The sequence below is a fragment of the Notechis scutatus genome, chromosome 1, assembly GCF_049901735.1.
Source record: "Notechis scutatus isolate UNSWTSFEM ecotype Mainland chromosome 1, rNotScu1.2, whole genome shotgun sequence".
Lineage (NCBI taxonomy): Eukaryota > Metazoa > Chordata > Lepidosauria > Squamata > Elapidae > Notechis > Notechis scutatus.
This window is the reverse complement of record NC_142009.1, coordinates 46,205,268-46,218,815: the sequence shown is the minus strand read 5'-3', so window position 1 is coordinate 46,218,815 and position 13,548 is coordinate 46,205,268. Positions and strand designations below refer to the sequence as shown.

The 13,548-nt window shown below is 41.4% G+C and overlaps 1 long non-coding RNA gene across 1 annotated transcript in view; it reads left to right on the top strand.

The window, feature by feature from the left end:
- Positions 1–3,652, top strand: part of LOC148132776 (uncharacterized) — a 33,752-nt gene extending 30,100 nt beyond the window's left edge. The window contains exon 4 of the long non-coding RNA XR_015749200.1: positions 2,539–3,652. This is a non-coding gene — a long non-coding RNA (uncharacterized LOC148132776). The remainder of the gene's footprint in view (positions 1–2,538) is intronic.
- The last annotated feature ends 9,896 nt before the right edge of the window (positions 3,653–13,548 follow it).

The window sequence follows — 13,548 nt, the reverse complement described above, 5'->3', positions numbered from 1 at the left end:
TCCTCCGGTGCCCACGGATAAACTGTGAACCACCAATTAGTAGCAGGGCTGACCCTTCCTCTTGAACCAACGTCTAATTGGGGGAGCAGACCGCCTTCAGTCTCTTGCGAGAAACTGCTGGCTAACCCTGCAAACCGCTTGCCGAGGTGTGTGTGGGGAGGCTTTCGCTTGCCTTTCCCCCCACCCACCGGCGCCCATTCCGCCGCTGCTTTTGCCATTAAACCACGAGTCCTCCCGGGCGCTTGGGAAGCCCGCTCGGCAGGAAACATCTGCGCGCCTCTCCCAGGACCTGCCGGCTCCGCCCAGCCTCCCCTCCCGGCTTACCTTGAAGGCCACGGGAGGGTCTTGTTGCATCTCCAGTGGGAAAGCAGCACCAAGCACAAGAAGTTGGGGCTGTCGGGCCTCACCAGTTCTCTCCCGGATGATCGACCAGGACGTCCACCACCGAACACACCTTGGTCTGGCTGCGAGGTCCCGGGACCGGCGCGCTGAGGGTGCCGCTGTTCTCTCCCATCTTACCGCAGGGGAAGGCCATGGAGGGAGGTGTGAGCGCCTGCTGGTGCTCGGGTCTACGGGAATACGCATCACAACAGCGGGCGTTAGGGAGGAAGGAGGTGGCGGCAGAGCTGCTGCTGCTGGCCGAGAGGCGAGGGAAAGGCGCGCCTAGGGCGCAGCGAGCCAGATGCCCAAGATCACACGGTGGGCCGCTCCGAAGCCGGGCGCAGGAGAAAACCGCCCCAGCCCCCTGTGCAGGTCGGGCCCTCGCCGCCACTGCCAGTCCCGGCCGCTCCAGCCACCAGTTGCTCCTTGGGCGCAGCTTTTCCCATGGCCCCGTTGTGCTTCTCGTGCTCCTCGATGCCGGCGGTGCTCGGGGCTCAGGCGCCTCGGCGGAGGATTCCCTGGGACCGAGAGATCTGAACCGGCTGCTGCAGCTCCAACGCGCCTCCTCCTGCCTCTCGGCTTCGCCGTCCCGTGGCTCTGGATTCCAGAGTGCAGCCCCAAAGTCTGCCCGCCACGGTGGGGAGCCCGGAGGTGCTCAGCGGGTGGTTGGCCGAACCCCAGAGTGCTCCTTTGGTGCTGCCTCCCACGCCCCCTTTCAAATCAAACGTGGCTCAGGCGAAATGAAGCTGGGCTCTGTCGGTGGTGGCCGCGAGAGCAGCGCTCAGGGCTCCTTCTCCGCAGTCACGATGGAGGGGCAGGAGGCGAGCCGGCAGCATCCCGTGCTCCTCTCGGCTCGGCAGCTTCTCTCCCAGCGAAGGGACTGCGACGATACCTCAACAGGTTTCAGCTCTTCGCTCCGCCGGGCTCCTGCCCCGTTTCCTGCTCTGCTTGACAAGCCCGCCAGGCGCCCTACTTGCTCTCCACCACCCGCCCTCCGCCTCAACCACCTCCTCTCAACGCGTCTGAAAGCAGCCAAAAAGTGGCCGCGTTACATACGGACCAATCTTCGGCGGGCCACATAAAAAAGACCAACGGGCCGGATGTGGCCCGCGGGCCGTAGTTTGCCACCCCTGTTCTGACCAGTTCTAGAGAAGGTAGTGGAAATTTTGAGTAGTTCAGAAAACTGGCAAATACCACCTCCGACTGGAGATTTTACAGTATCCTTCCCCTGCCACGCCCACCAAGCCACGCCGACAGAACCAGTAGTACAAAAATTTGAATCCCACCACTGATCTGGTTCCATGTAAGAGCTTTCAGGGTTTACAGCCACCAGAGAACTGTTTTCCATAGGAGAAGAAAGGCTTGGCCATTTTGTGGAATCAATTCTTCAACAAGAACATATTTAGCTCTCAGAAAAACTGCAGAATTAAGAAGAGTGTGGAAAAAAAATAAAGAAATCAGGTAAATGCATTGTAAGAAGAGAAACAATATGGGCAGATAGTTTTCCTATAAACAGAATTTGAGATTTTGCCTTTACAGACAGCAGGAAAAAAAATCAGTTTGATTTATGAAGTTCCAAAGGCAGATTCATTTAAGTCAAGTAAATTTGTGTTTAGTTTGGAGTGGGCTTTTTGCCTTTGTTTTTAGAGGGAGGGAGACATCCTCATTTTTCTGAACTGTCACCTATTAACATGGCTTGGCAACAGTTTTGTGCAAACACAGGGTGTAGGAAACAGCAAGCAGGTTTCCAAGGGAAGCATGGAGTATGAAACATTGGAACAGACTATCCAAAGAAGTATGTGTCAAAGGTCAAAGTTCATCTGCAGGGAGCAGAACTGCAGGTTGAAGAACTATGGAAGCTAAACAAAATGAAGCAATTCATCTGCCTGCACCATGAGATGAAATCAGGATTAACATTAAATCCAACTGTCATACAGTCTGATTTGTAGGAAAACATATTTAAATACATTGGGAGGAAGTCATATTGTTAACATAGTACAGTAATGGTGTTTTTCCTTTGCAAAAACTGGGGGGGGGGGAATCAACCAACTAAAACAGTCAGTTGGTTAAGATAATCACAAATGATACTATTCAATGTGATAGATTATGCTCATTATAACATTTCCAATTCATTGACACTTTTTGTTTGTTTTTCAGGCCAACGTTTGCATTCATTCATGAGAAACAATACTGAAATGCCTTGATTTTTAATCAAGAAGAAATTGGACAGCCGTTTGTCTGAAAAGGTATAGGGTGTTTGCTTGAGCAGGGGATTGGACAAGAAAACCTCCAAGGTCACTTCCAACCCTGTTACTATTATTCTATCACAGCCTTCTCTTGAGAATTTGTTTTTCAGCTTCCCGGACTATTTTGAATAAATTGGCCTAATTTGTATGAGGGAAGTATATCACCATTCTTGGAGGAACATCAAGTAATGTAAGTGAAAAGGGGGTGAAAAAAACATATCCATCCAAATATCAATTGAGGGAATAGGTCCAATGGAGGAGGTAATATGAAACCTGGGGGGTGGGGAGAGAAGGTTACGTGGGAAAAAAAACAAATCTCATTAAGAAGATTCGTCCAAATTCATATTGAGATATTTGCAATTACACTCTACTTTTTCTCTCGGAAGTGTACATATATCTTTCTGTTTATGCACAAACCATATGTGGTTTCTAAAATAAAGAATAACCTACATTTACTATGTAAGTTCCCCTGGTAAGCCTTGCTGGCACAAATTCCTTGAAGATATCCAAGTGTATCATAATTTGTTATGGCTACTCAGAATCCAGTGTGTATAGAGTTGTATTCTCAAAGGTTTATTTCCTTAGTTTATTTCCTTTATTTCAAGCTTTAATGAAGGAGATAGGTTAACTGGGAGTGTTTTGCAAGATGAATACGAAAAGGACAACTTAAATTATATTTTTAAAAACTCTGAACAAAAGTTTTCAAAAGGGTACAGGAAAAGTTGAAAAGCTGAATTGAAAAAAGAAACCTCTCTCAGCTTGGGGTTGAAAAGAAAACTTGAGAAGAAAAAATGGTATTAAATTCATTTCCAGGAGAGATGTTCTAAAATTTTCTAAGAATATTTTTTTAACCCTGATCAAGAAAGTAGTCCAAACATATTAAGTTTTGCCTTGTTTGAAAAAGTTTAAGTATTTTTGAAGAATACTAATTGGCTTCAGTAGATTGGATTGTAAACTGTTATCTTCTATCTCTCAATACTCAATTCTGTTGACACCAGTTTTTTTTTTAATAAAAATTGTTTTATAATGCAATATTTGTTTCTTTTCTTTTCTTTACAACGTGCATTTTCTGTTTGAAAGCTTGCCCAGAAATATGCTAAGGACAACAAAATAACTCTATATTATAGTATAGTATCACTTTAATAAGATTTTTTCCATGTATCTTGGATGCTTGAGTGACTAGTTAGAAGTACTTAGATTTTAGTCCTGAACTGCCACAGTACAATTCAACATACCAGACATTTCACAATTAAAAGCAAAGTGATTAACATCTCAAGTGTTTCACATATGTTGGCTTAGCCATCAAAGTTAAAGGGCAAGTTGCTGCTTTCTAAAAGTGAGGACTCAAAGAGAAATACATCAAAAGGAAAAGGAAATGGAAAACATGAAATATGTGACATGGTAGAATTAACATGCAGTTACAGATGTCTTGGTGGCATGTTAGATGTAAATGAACAAAATAACAGTGAGAATTAGCACCTCTGACATACTGTCCCATGTATCTTTATTTATCAAGATCTTTTGGGCATCTCTTCAAATTCATTTTCATAAAACCATTCCAATGGAAAATCATCAGCACACTCATGCAATTAAATGCAGAAATCCAAACTAGTCCATAGGAATTAGCAAGTAAGAGCTGGCCAAATCTTTTTTGGCTTCTGCATCTGCAGAATCTATCACTTTTAGGAAAGATGAAGAATAAATACCATCATTTGACTCTCTCCAAACTTCCAAGCAAATTGCTGTGGAATCTTCTGCAAAATAAAAACTGATGAAGTTCTACTTTGCAGATGTTACTCAAATTAAAGGCAGAATCAATTTGATTTCCTTATTATAGAATTAGGGAAGATGAGATTCTCCAATCGCTAAGCATAATCTTTGAAAAATCTTTCAGGACAAGCTCCTTGCCTAACCTATGGTCACAAGCCATGGTCATCCCCATCTTCAAAAAGGGAGACCCCAGCCTAGTTGAAAATTACAGACCAATCTCCTTATGCTGCGTCACCTGTAAAGTCATGGAATCAATTATTAACCAATCCATTATCCTCCACTTAGAGACAAACAACCTACTCTCCAATAAACAATTTGGTTTCAGGAAAAAACTATCCTATAATCTGCAACTCTTACACTGCAAAAACATATGGACTACACAACTCAATCAGGGCAAAACAATAGACGCAATCTACATAGACTTCTGTAAAGCCTTTGATTCAGTGGTACATGACAAACTACTCCTAAAACTAAAATCTTATGGTACCTCTGAACACCTGCATAACTGGATAGAAGCATTCCTGTCGAACAGACAACACATGGTCAGAAATTGGGAGGGTCCTATCAAATTCTGTACCTGTCAATAGTGGTGTCCCCCAAGGCAGTGTTCTGGGACCAACTTTCTTCATAATCTACATAAATGACCTCTGTGATCATATTAAGAGCAACTGCATTCTCTTCACTGATGATGTAAAGCTGTTCAATACCACAGACAATACTGCTACCCTTCAAAAAGATCTTGACTATGTATCAGAATGGTTAAACAAATGGCAACTTCAAATCTCAACAAATAAATGCTCTGTCTTATATATTGGCAAAAAAAATCAGAAAATAAAATACAAGCTGAATAGTTAAGATCTTGTTGATGATCCAAGCTCTGTAAAGGACCTTGGAATACTCATTTCTAATGATCTAAGTGCTAGAGCCCACTGTAACTACATAGCCAAAAAAGCATTAAGAGTTGTTAACCTAATCCTACATAGCTTTTTCTCTGGTAATATCACACTACTAACTAGAGCATACAAAACATTTGCTAGACCAATACTCGAATACAGCCCATCAGTCTGGAACCCACATTACGTATCTGATATTAGCACAGTTGAGAAAGTCCAGAAATATTTCACAAGAAGAGTTCTCCACTCCTCTACTTGTTGTAGAATACCTTATGCCACCAGACTTGAAATTCTAGACCTAGAAAACCTTGAATTACATCGTCTTCGGTCTGATCTAAGTATGGTATATAAAATCATATATTGCAATGACTTACCTGTCAATGAATACTTCAGCTTCAACCATAACAAGACAAGAGCACACAATAGATGCAAACTCAAGGTTAACCGCACCAAACTTGATTGCAGGAAATACGACTTCAGCAACAGAGTGGTCAATGTCTGGAATACTCTACCTTACTCTGTAGTTTCTTCCCCAAACCCCAAAAACTTTAATCTTAGACTGTCTACTATTGACCTCACCCCTTTCCTAAGAGTTCTGTAGGGGGTGTGCATAAGGGCCTGTCCCTGTCCTATTGTTTCTTTTATTTTTCTTATATGTACCCATTTCATGTATTCATAACTATGTATATACTTATACCTATTATCTTGTAAGCAATTGACAAATCAAATAAATAAATAAATAAATGTGCAGCTAAATCAAAACTCCCAGCAGCTCCAGCCAGCATTATTGATGAGATGACTTGAGCTGTAGTTCAGCCACATCTGGAGAGATAGATGTCTTCAACTTGGCTAACAACATTTGTTCATGGTGGGAAAAATGGGAAGAAAGTCTCCAGTTTTAAGCTATCTCTCAAACTCCATTATGCTAAAGATAATCTTGAGAAGATACATTGTGAGATGATTTACTTTCTTGGATTACATTTTGTATCCTGAAAGCTTAGATTCTAATAGAACAAAGGTTTTCTTTCTGGAAAATTATTGATTGTGATGTGTTGGCCATATTCACTATAGATGAATGACATTTAAAAGTTCAGTAATTTTTATTAAAGAAGGCACTCAGAATTGAGGAAAAAAAGTGCTTTAAGTTATTCTAAATCAACTGTTACTTCTGGCTATTGCAGAAATGAAAACTAACTTGCACAAAAGGCAGAGCCTAAGATATTATCTGTAATATAGTTCTTCAGCGAGAAAAGAGAGGAAAATCACATATTTATTTCCTTGTGATAGAAACCACTGGAATAGAATAGAATAGAATAGAATAGAATAGAATAGAATAGAATAGAATAGAATAGAATAGAATAGAATAGAATAGTTTATTGGCCAAGTGTGATTGGACACACAAGGAATTTGTCTTGGTATAAATACTCTCAGTATACATAAAGAAAAGGTACATTCGTTAAGAATCAAGAATCATAACGTACAACACTTAATGATAGTCATAGGGTACAATCAACAATCAAATCATACTAGGAAACAGTCAAGTGGGAGGGGATGGGTGAGAAGGAGTGGTGAGAAGATTAACAGTAATAGTGGTGTGTAAAATGGGTAAATAGTTGAACAGTGTTGAGGGAATTATTTGTTTAGCAGAGTGATGGCTTTCGGGAAAAAACCTGTTCTTGTGTCTCGTTGTTCTGGTGTGCAGTGCTCTATAGCGTTGTTTTGAGGTAAGGAGTTGAATCAGTTTATGTCCGGGATGTGAGGGGTCTGTAAATATTTTCACAGCTCTCTTTTTGACTGGTGCAGTATACAGGTCCTCAGTTGAAGGCAGGTGGGTAGTAATTGTTTTTTCTGCAGTCCTAATTATCCTCTGAAGTCTGTGTCTGTCCTGTTGGGTTGCAGAACCAAACCAGACAGTTATAGAGGTGCAGATGATAGACTCAATAATTCCTCTGTAGAACTGAATCAGCAGCTGTTTGGGCAGTTTGAGCTTTCTGAGTTGGCATAGAAAGAACATTCTTTGTTGTGCTTTTTTGATGATGTTTTTGATGTTAGGTGTCCATTTTAGGTCATGTGATATAGTAGAATCTAGAAATTTGAAGGTCTCTACTGTTGATACTGTGTTGTCTAGTATTGTAAGAGGTGGTAGTATAGGAGGGTTTCTTCTAAAGTCTACCACCATTTCTAATGTTTTGAGTGTGTTCAGTTCCAGATTGTTCCGGTTACACCATGAGGCAAGTTGTATAACCCCCTGTCTGTATGCAGATTCATCGTTGTCTCGAATGAGAGCAATCACTGTTGTGTCATCAGCAAACTTCAGTATTTTAACAGATGGATCATTTGAGATGCAGTCATTGGTATATAGGAAGAAGAGAAGTGGAGATAGCACACAGCCTTGGGGGGCAGGGGGCTGTGCTGATTGTACAGGTATCAGATGTGATTCCACCTAGCTTCACCTGCTGCTTCCTGTCTGATAGGAAGCTTATGATCCACATACAAGTGTGTTCAGGTACCTCTAGTTGGTTTAATTTACTTAGAAGAGTGTCTGGAATGATGGTATTGAATGCTGAACTGAAGTCTACAAAGAGGACCCTTGCGTAGGTATTTGGAGATTCAAGGTGTTGTAGGATGTAATGCAGAGCCATGTTAACAGCATCATCTGTCGATCTATTTGCTTGGTATGCAAACTGCATGGGATCTAACAGCAGATCCGTGATGGTTTTCAGGTGAGACAGCACAAGCCTTTCAAAGATTTTCATAACTACAGATGTTAGAGCAACTGGTCTGTAGTCATTCAGTTCCTTGATGGAGGGCTTCTTTGGCACTGGGATGATGGAAGAACATTGGAAGCAGGAATGCTTATGCCTGCCTGTTTTTGTCAAATGAATGGATTTATTCTCTTGCTGTAAGTTGCAGGTGGCATGTATCTTCTCAATGTCTTATATTCTATCTTCTACTACTGACATTTTTACTTTTCATTTTCCATTTTTATAAAATGAGAGCACACATAAAGACAGCATCTGTACACCAGCGCAATGAGGCAACTGAAATTATTTCTGTATGAAATGTAATCTCTTTTTTAAATACAGATACTTGGCCAACATATATGGAGCAGCAGTTTTTGGAAAACTAATTATAATGGAAAGAGAGAAAGAGACCCAAAGACCTATTGACTCAATAGGGGGCAGCAGAGATGTTACCTTGATAACACCGAGACCACTATGAAATTTAGGAGTTGTATTCTTGGGGCTGTTTCCAGTGGTAGGATTGAAATAATTTAACAACCGGTTCTCTGCTCTAATGACCGGCTGGGTGGGCATGGCCATGGGTTGTGGCAGATAGCACTTAGCCTCCCTGCAGCCTCCTGTGAGCAAAAACGGGCTGCAGGGGGGCACACTCCGTTTTGGGCCTAGGAGGCCCTCCCTCCCTGGGAGCAAAAACAGGCCAGAGGGGGGCTGGGCCACATCCCCCACATCCCATTTTGGGCCTAGTAGGCCTCCCTGCAGCCTCCTGTGAGCAAACATGGGCTGCAGGGAGGCGGCACCGCACCCCCCATGCCCCATTTTGGACCTAGTAGGCCTCCCTGCACTTACCTGGGAGCCAGAACGAGGTGCATGGGGACTCCTGGAAGAGGCAGGATAGGAGTGGCGGGGCCAGCTAGCAATTTAACAACCAATTCAGCTGAAGTGGTATGAACGGGTTGAATCCCATCACTGGTTGTTTCCTTGTAGACATTTCATTATTTATCTAGATATCATCATCAAGGTGAGAGAGTTTAGGATTTGCTGGAGACAGGCAGGCAGGCAGGCAGGCAGACAATGTGACCAGCCTAGGAGCAATGCTGTTCATGTCCTTTGTAAGGTACTCCTTCCATGTATAAATGTTATGCCTAACCTCTGTATCAAAAAAATAACCTGTTGCTAAGTTACTTTTCATCTAGACAACTGCATAATTTCAAACATTTTTTTCATTTAAGAATGGGCAAAAATAAATAAGCTGAGAATTAACCTTTTATTAGAACATCCCTTGATACAGAGAGGGAGTTAGGTGTGTATGTGTGTAATGCACCTCCCTTTTTCTTTTATTTCTACATTTCTCCTTTTCAGCTTCCTCTCTTTCTTTTTTGAACTACATTCATCATTTGAAGAAGCCTGTGAAATAGCATTTAATTGGAAATGACAGGAAACTAATCTTTTAAAACTTTGTACCTTTGTCAGTTTAGTCACTCCCAGACCCTAATGCAGAGAATACTTCATTAGAGCGGGTCAGTACCCTTGACATATCTAACCCTACAAAATGAAATGTTTCATAATGGGCTCAAATTGAAAAACAGCTTAATTTATGTTCTCATTAGATTCATGGGAAAGAGCTGGGTCATATGTTTGAAGGGATTTAAAGATGGAAAGACTCAGCCAAAAATGGCAGAACAGTTCACATTTCAGCTACTTTTTTTTAAAAAAAATGCCTATAATTTCATACTTATATATGGAATGAAGCAAGTGGTACAGTGGCCTAGAGGTGGAACTCTCGCCTCACAATCAGGAGGCTGGTTCGATCCTAGGTAGAGGCAGATATTTCTCTCTCTGGGCACACTGAGAATATATCTGGTGAAAAAAATCTCCACACTGGTGACAGGAAGGGCATCCAGCCAATAAACAGTCATCTCTATTCAATTGCCCAGACTCTACCCTGTAAGGGATTATGGGGTCATTAAAAGAGGATGCTATGGAATCAAGTGATGATTCATATCTTGCTAGATTAGTGTTAGTTCCCTGTTTGAATTAATGTTTCACTTTCTCAGGTGAGGCACCAGGTAATCCAAATGCTTTATAGCAGGGGTCCCCAACCACCAGTCCGCGGACCGGTACCGGTCCGTGGAACAAGTCCTACCAGGCCGCTGGCTTGCTGGGCGCCGCCATCTTTTTTTGATGAAAAAGTGCTTCCGGTGAGCTTTTCCAGGTAGAAAGCCATTTCTACCCGGAAAAGCTCACCGGAAGCGCCGCCATCTTTTTTTGATGAAAAAGTGCTTCCAGTGAGGTCACCGGAAGCACTTTTTCATCAAAAAAAGATGGCGGCGCCCAGCTAATGCCGGTACCGGGCCGCGCCATAAAAAAGGTTGGGGATACCGGGCCGCGGCGTAAAAAAGGTTGGGGATCACTGCTTTATAGGTAGTGTTTGACTTACAACAGTTCATTGGACAACTGTTCAAAGTTACAATGGCACTAAAAAAAATGACTTGTGACCGCTTTTCACATTTATTATTGTTGCAGCATCCCCATGGTCACATGTTCAGACCTTTGGCAACTGACTCATATTTGTGATGATTGCAGTGTCCCAAGATCATGGGATCACCTTTTGTGACCTAACATGCAAAGATAATAGGGAAGCAAGATTCATTTAATAACTGTGTCACTAACTTAACAACTGCCGTGATTCACTTAACAACCATGTCAATAAAGATTATAAAATGGAGCAAAATTCACTTAACTTTCTCACTTAACAAGAGAAACTTTGGGCTCAGTTATGGTCATAAGTCGAGGACTACCTGCATTCCACAATTGAGGCATGGTTTTGCATTCACATTATTAGTAAAGCCATGAGACAAAAAAATTGGACAACCAGTTTATAAAAGAGTTCATAGAAAGTCATCAGAAAATATGCACATGTATTTAGGAATGAGCATAAAGCTCTAGTTCTATATACATATACAACTCTTAGGCATATGGATAACTGTGCTGGTATAACTTTGAAAAGAAACCTTCTTTTCTTTTAAAAACTCTGGCTTCCTTTGGGTTGAGGATAAATGTTTAAATAATGTGGACCTGTACATTTAAGGTCCATGAGGAAATAACAGTGGTTTGTTGGCATTTGAGATTAGTGAGTTAATTCAAATTTTTGCTTTTTTTTTTCTTCCTCACATCTATTTACTAGAAGTAATGATATGGTAAAACTGGAGCTGACAAAGCACTTATAAGCTATAAATTTTCAAACTAAGTTGGCAGCCATTTCATACTGTTGATGAAATGTCTTTCACAGAAACTTGACCATCCAGTTTCACTCAATACCAAAGTAATTTAAGGTTCACATATCTATTTAAGAATGGCTTTAACTAGATGTTGGCTCAATGCCTTTCCCTTTGGGTGAGGTTTTAGGATCCTATCTCAATCTGCTTGGGGCTGGAAGGCTTTCTAGGCATCAGTATAATACAATTAACAATGTGGTGCTTTTCTTTCAGTCTTTTTTTTTTCTAGAATGCCCTTATTTTTCTCTGCTGGTATCTAAATCTTTGTGCTTTTTCACTTCTTCACCAAGTCATTGTAAGCATTATGACAATAGTACAGGACACAAATATTTTGAGCATACCTGCAGATATATGCTCGAAAATGTCATGACAGCGGCCACAAAGGTGCCATCAAATCTCTGCTTATATTTATATGTGCCGCATACACATTGCATATCAAAAGAGGTAGAGTTTTGACCTCATTGTCCTAAAAACCATCTTGAATTTTTGACCACAATGTGCAGACACACCTGGTGCAAGGATTAACATTGAGCAATTATTCAAGGCAATACATAGCCTTTCAAAGCACTGGGTGAAGCCCAGAGGTGGTATTCAGCAGGTTCTGACCAGTTCTGGAGAACCGGTAGTGGAAATTTTGAATAGTTTGGAGAACTGGCAAATACCACCTCTGACTGAAGATTTTACAGTATCCTTCCCCTGCAACGCCCGCCAAGCCACGCCCACAGAACCGGTAACAAAAAAATTTGAATCCCACTACTGGTAAAGCCCTAAAAAAAAAATCAGAATTTGCCCCTGGACCTAATTCTAAATGTAATTAAAGTGTGAACAAGGATTGTATTTTCTCCTGTAAACATTTTCATCCATTTAAAATATTTTAAGTTAAATGGACAATAAATTGTCCTGGCCCCACCCATGTTTTGGAATGTAGCTCGCAATAGCCCACTTGAAGGTCGAGTGTGTATTTCAAGTGATAAAATGTTGCATGCTTCTGCTCTAGTGGTTAAGAGGAAGAATTTTTTTTTCTAAAAATGGATAAGCAAGATGTGAAAGTATTTAAAAGCATTACAATCTATATGAAAGGTAGAAAAAAAATGTGATTATATTTGACATGCCCACAACAAGAGTTCTATCTTGGTAAATCCAATCTCAATTCGTGATTTTTCCCCCCTCAAAGTTAAAAGGAGATAAATGAATTCTTCAACTATTAATTATATTTGAGACAAAGTAGTCTGGCCGTTAGAACTTCCACGTATTTATTTAGCCTGTGATATTTTTATCCATTCATATTTGAAACACTTGTAATTTAACCTGGTGTTAGATATTCAATGGGAAAAGTCAGTGATGTCAGACTTCCCCCATTGGTTCATTTTCCAGGTGGGAAAATTAACAGCCATCGGTGGCTGAAATTGTGGCCTGTAAAAAGAACAATAGGCACACCGGGCGGCAGTCTTTTGTTCAGAGCTAAATAAAGAAATCCTTTCCTCCTACCATTGTCCTGCCTCTTCAATCTAGCCCATATCTAACACCGGCAACGAAGGCGGGATACTAGAAGAGAACAAAGGAAATGAGGCGAAGATGGAAAATTCTAACAACAGAACACTGCTATCACCATGCTGATCATCAGAATGTCCACCCACGCTCAACCAGAACCTTTTGATCCAAAAAAGCATGACTGGGTCACGTACATGGGACAATTTTGAATGTTTTTAGAAGCAAATTCACTGCAGGATGCAACAGAACAGAGGAAGAGAGCTCTATTCCTGGGATATTGTGGAAATCGCCTTTACAAAACAGCTAGAACCTTAGCTGCTCCCAAAGATGTGGAAACAATGGAATGGAAAGAATTACAGAAGATGTTAGAAGAACATTATGCTCCCGCTGCATCATCACTGGCTCACTGACTTGACTTTTACCACAGAGAACAGAAACCAGGTGAGACCATAAATGATTACCTTACAAACCTATGAGATATTGCTGCAGGCTGTGAATTTGAAAATGTGGAAATAACTTTAAGAGATAGAATTGTAGTTGGAATGAGGGACCTGAGATTGCAAAGGAAGTTGATAACTAAAAAGAGCATCTCTTTAAAAGAAGTAATAGAGGAAGCCCGAGCAGCAGAAATCTGGGAAAAACCAGCAGCTAAAATTGAGAAATCTGAGAGCGTTCACTCAGCATGAGGGACGACCAGCAAATATCAGGGAGAGGGGGAGATTGGAGAACTCTCTGAAGAAGAAGAGGA